The sequence below is a fragment of the Triticum dicoccoides genome, chromosome 3A (assembly GCF_002162155.2).
Source record: "Triticum dicoccoides isolate Atlit2015 ecotype Zavitan chromosome 3A, WEW_v2.0, whole genome shotgun sequence".
Taxonomy (NCBI): domain Eukaryota; kingdom Viridiplantae; phylum Streptophyta; class Magnoliopsida; order Poales; family Poaceae; genus Triticum; species Triticum dicoccoides.
Window position 1 is genome coordinate 41,508,789 of NC_041384.1, and position 6,009 is coordinate 41,514,797.

Sequence of the window (6,009 nt, forward strand, 5' to 3'; positions counted from 1 at the left end):
GAAGAAATTTGGGTCCTTCACCTTTCTGCTCCTCATAATGCCAAGTGCCGTGTCAATATCACCCTTTGCAATCAATTTTATTTTCTCTCTGCAGCACAGGTTATAGACGTCTCGCCTCACAAGGCCGCACTTATCGTATGAACCATACCTGCTGATGAAGTTATCGAAGATGATGTGCTTTCTGATCCCAGATCCTTCCATCGCTAAGATCTCAGCTCTCTGGAAATCTTGTATCCGTCTATGTGACCGCAGGAATGCGACCTCATCCGGTCTAGCTAGCACATGGTTGTGATCGTCCAAGAATGCCGCAACGAACCAAATTCTATGGGCTCTGTCCAACTTCACCACTAACTGCGCACCACACTCGCACCGAGTCTCGGGTCTTAGCCTGCGTGTGTGGCCCTCCGAGTTTAAGAATTTGCTTTGTTGTTTTCCTGCCCTGGAGCAAACGTACTGCCTGAACCGTATAGTTCCTGAAAGACCTTTTCCTCGTTTCACCTTCTCTTTTCTGATGTTGAATCCACGCTCTCTGGCGTGCTTATTATAGAATGTGTACGCCTCCCATTGTGATCCAAAAGTCATAGCCATAACCTTCCAATGTGTTTGCAATGCCTGTTGCTGGATTTCAGCCTGCTCAGTGTCCATGTCAGCTTCATCATCATCGTCATGGCCATCATCACTACTACGATCATCCACATCATCCTATAAAATTATACATAAGCACGTCTAAGTTGTCATCATCTACTTCATATGATTGTGTGACGTACAAAATGTTTGAACGAACCTGGCTCAAGTTATCAGCGAAAGATTCCTCAAAAGCATGTTGCTCATTCTGGACATAGACATCTTCCTGTAGATAAAAAACAACATAGACGTATAAGTAGCCATGTGGTTGTTTATTAGGCGAAATCGATGTACACGTCACTTACGTTTTCACTGCAAGCACCATCCTCATTCTTCTGAAAGTCCTCGTTGGGGAAATTATTGTATGACGACCACGATTCATTGTCGCTGCTATAATCATCTTGGTTACTACAATCCTTATAGGTACGACTGACATCATCATCACCATACTGATCACACGTATAGCCAGTTTCTTCCTCCATTAAATAACTAAACTACCAACACTGCACAACATCGAAAGAGAAATCATATATCAGTTTAAAATTGAACTAGACGTACTGGGGTCATGTCGATGAATAGTTAACAGCATAAAAATCGGTCCAAGTTATTATTTGCAGGAACTAAATCGTTTCGATGCGAACTACATGATTTACATGACAAACATAAGGGCGGCGGGTGTCGATGTCGCGCGGCTAGGCCGTGATCGCGGACACTGGCGTGATTGCGGACAACGGCGAGGAGGATGGAGGCCAGATCACAACGTGATTGTGGATGGCGACGACGTCGACCACGTGGACGGAGGCCAGATCACGGTGTGGAATGCAGACGGCGACGACTTCAACAACGAGGACGGAGCCAGATCACGGCGTGGAATGCAACCGGTGACGACGTCGACGACGAGGATGGAGACTAGATCAGGCGCGAAGCCAAGGAATGGCAGACGTGGTCCGGGTGCGGTCAGATGCATCGTGGGCCAGGGGATGGCGACCGACGTCTGCAACCAGCGACAACAATGGTCATACTCTAGGGCGGGCAAGAGCGGCGATCGACTAGCCGAGGCGACGCTGGATCAGGGTGCATGATCGTTGGGCGGGCGGCTAAGTTGTGTGTGTGTGTGTGTGTGTGTGTGTGTGTGTGTGGGCACGCGCGTGCATGGGATGGACGCGGTAGGCGCCAGTCGGCCCTATCGGCTTAGGCTGGCGGCTCGGTTGTACGTGTCTGCCAACTGTTGTATATGAAGGTGGGCATACAATATGGACATATGACCAAATTGCCCTTATATGTTATGGGGTGTACCGAAGCAAGCCTCATAAGATGGATGGTACTTTCTTCAACTCTTTTTAGTCTGCATCTAAGTTTTTATATTTTTCCCTTTTAGTCTACGCGCTAGCCTTCTACCCTAATTTTCCCAAATTGCCCTTGCTTTTTGACTGTGCATGCGGATGTATTAACTGCTTACAGCAGGCATGCGAGGGCGTGGGGAACGAGGAGGAAGGAGGCCAGCCAATGAACTTATCTGCAGTTACAACGGTGAATAATACTCCCTCCTTTCCTGTTTATAGGCCTTATCTTAAAATTTTAGTTTTTCCATTTTATAAGGCTCAATTTGATTGTTTTCTATCACATGTTCAGATTCTAAAGTGCATTAAATCATTGCATGTAAGTATTAAGAGAAAATTGATCAATGCATGTACTTTATGCATGCATGCATTGCAATTAATACATTGATAAACATAATTTTTAAGGAAAACAAAAGCATTAACTAGGTGCTTATGCAAATTACAAAAAGTATTCCACCACTCACCATCTACCTTGGTTGGTGAGATTTTTGAATTGAGCCCTATAAACCGGAAAGGAGGGAGTATCATGCATGCATATCACACGCCAGATCATGGCTTTCCTTGGTATCCATGCTTGTCAAGGGAGTACATATTTTCCCTTCTACCACTATGTTTTTATCTGACTTGAGAGATTGCATGTAGTCTACTGAAAGCCAGAAACTGTTGATTTTCAGCGCTTTTCCAAAGCGGACGGTTAATACATCTGTAGGTAACATACAAAGGTCTATTTAGGACACATCTAGATCTGTCCTAGTTATTATACATCTAGGTGATTCAATCAGATTAGAAAGAAAAAGTAAAAGACAAGAGAAAATGCTTGCACAAATCTTAGCGTAAAATCAATGACATATGACTTAGATATGCAATATGTAAAGTATATCTAGATGTGCTTTAGTAAAAACTGATTAAAAAAAACCTTTGATTAAAGTCTGCATGGTTGTCGTCATGTTGTTTGCTCATCCATGATACATGGATGACTTTTGCAAAATGGTCTAGATGGTGGTGATGTGTAGCTGCAGGTGGCTTTGTTTTGCCTGTCATCATAAGATATCGCAAAGTTATTATTTAGAACAAAATATGTTGATGAAAACAATGGTTTTGGCCTCATTGGTGCCATGTCATGTATGACTTCATGGAACATGAAGTTCGGTAATGTTGTTTTTGCCCTGTCGGTGCCCCAGCCTCGTCGGCGTCGGGCATGGGACTGTCGTAGGAAAAAAAAGTTAGATCAAACGACCATTTTTTTCTCGTTAGTACCCAAGTCACAATATTGATGTATTGCTCATCAGTATCTGCCTATGGGGCTGGTGTAGGAATTTGGATGGAAGGGCTTTTTTGCCCGTCAATACCTGCCAGACTCCAAAGAAAATTACTCGTCATCATGGAACTAATGTAGGAGCTTTTTTTATTAAAAGACCCTGTACTCATAAATACTCGGCCACAGTAGATGGTACTAATGTAAAATTTTGTTTTCTCACGGCCTTGCTGCCTATGAGTTAAGAGCAGATCATACTCCCTCGCAAGGGGCATGATTAGCTTGTCTGCCGCCTTCTGTCAAAAAAAAAAAAGCTTGTGTGCCGCCTGTTTCAGTTACCGTACGTACGAAACCATAGATTAGGACAGAAATTCAACTTTTAATGAGATCTTATGAGACTATCTATAGTGGGAGTAATATAGGAGTGACATAGATGACATCCGAACAAAAAGATGATGGGGCAGCTAATTAATAAAAAGAGAGACAAATTAAGTAATATAGCTAGTTACTCATACTACCGGTAACGTCACACATACTAAGACAAGATGAGTCTATAACCTACTTCCTCTGTCCCATAATATAACATGCTTATTGACACTAGTGTTGTGTCAAAGAAACGTTTTACATTATGGGACAGAGAGAGTAAGAAATAATACAGAGATAGTAATACAGATCAGTAATATATGCAAATGGTTCTTTTATTAGTTGCTCCCCACTATGGCTAGTCTAACTTACCGTCGAAGCAGATGGTTCTTCTCTGCCTTGCGCCTTGCGTCTCCTGCGCGATCGCTGTGCGGCGTGTGTCCCCCATTTGGCCTTTTTATAGGCGGCGGCCGGCCGTGTCTCGAGTCATTGGAAAACGCCTAACTTTAAACCTAGTTTATCCCGTTCAATCTGATGTGCGTGACGCCAGCCGTGTGTTCAGCCGGCAGCCGTAAACGTCAGAGGAATTTGTCCCGGCGAAAACATTCCTTTGAGCTTACGCGTCCGGGTACTTCTATATCCTGGACGTTCACATACTCATTGGGCTTTGTGCACAAGGAACGGAAAGGATCACGTGGGCCGTTTTCTCGCAGAGGATACAGACGAAAAGAATGAGAACAGAGGGGAGACTCTCCCTGTCTTATTCTTATACTCCCTCCGTTCTAAATTATTTGTCTTGGATTTGTCTAGATACGGATGTATCTAGACTTATTTTAGTGCTAGATACCTCCGTATCTAGACAAATCTAAGACAAGTAATTCGGAATGAAGGGAGTAGGAGATGAGGGACTCGAACCCGGGCTGGCGACATCAACCTCAGTGCTGTCCACCACTCCACCCAGAAGAGCCCCTCAAAGGATACAGACGTAAACGCAGGAAAACAGGGACAACGTCTGCAGCCGTCGCCTGTCAAATTTTCTCTCGCTCTCTCCCTCTAGGAGAGCATGCTCGGCGGTTGTGGGTGTTAGAATATACGTATTGTAATCTCAACCTCCTTCCCTCTCTCGTATCCTACTCAAACTCCTCATGTGTAATCTTGTATGCCAAGCCAAGGGCTTCGGCCAACATCAATATAAAAGTGGGCTCGGCTCCCTCGATGGAGCAGGGAACGCATATTATCTTTCATGGTAATCAGAGCCACCTCTTCTCATACATCTAGCCACAAACCAAAAACCCTAGAAACCACATATCATCATCACCATGGCTTCCTCCGCCGGTGTCTCCCTCAACCTTGGATCGCCGCCGTCTGAGAAACTCGCAAGAGGCAATTTTATCCTCTGGAAGACGCAGGTCCTCCCTGCCCTGCGAGGCGCGCAGGTGACGGGGCTCTTGGACAACACCGACGCAGCTCCGCCCAGGATGGTGGAGGTCACGAAGGCAGACAAGACCACGGCCCTAGAGCCGAACCCCCTATACGGACCCTGGATCGCCAAAGACCAACAGGTTCTATCATACCTTCTCAATTCCATGTCTCCAGAGATTCTTGCACAAGTTGTTGGGAAAGATTCCACCTTTGAGCTCTGGACGATAGTGACAAATCTCTTCGCCTCACAATCTCAGTCTCGGATTACTAATCTGAGAATAGCCATCACCAATACAAAGAAGGGCTCCATGTCAAGCTCGGTATATATGGCGAAGATGAAAAGTCTTGGGGATGAACTAGCTGCTGCCGGTCGTCCCGTATCTGATCCGGAGATGGTGGACTATATCCTGGCCGGACTGGATCACGACTACGACTCCGTGGTGGCGGCGATCGGCGCTGTGAAAAACACCATCACAGTCGATGACCTATTTGCTCAAATCTCTGCCTTTGATCAAAGGATGGAGATGCTAGGCAACTCATCTTCAGGCGGGTTCCACTCATCCTCCAATGCGGTCTACAGAGGCCGTGGCCAGTCCCGTGGCAATCTCGCGGGCGCGGAGGAAGGGTGCGCGGCCGCGGTGATCGTGGTGATCGTGGTGACCGTCAGTCCCCTTCCTCCAATAGAGGCGGAGGATTCAGAGGCCGCCCTCGGCAGCAACAGTAACAGCAGGCTCTTGAGCAACAGCACGATTATCCAGAGTGTCAGATATGCTTCAGACACCATCCAGGAGGTGCACGAGTTTGCTGGTGGCGTTATGAAGAAAACGACCAAGAGGAAAAGGAGGCACATGCAGTCTCCTACGGCGTGGACACCAACTGGTATGCCGACAGTGCAGCAACAAACCACATCACTGGTGAACTTGACAAGTTGACGATGCGGGAGAAGTACAATGGAGGCGACCAAATTCGCACGGCAAGCGGTTCTGGTATGGATATCACACACAT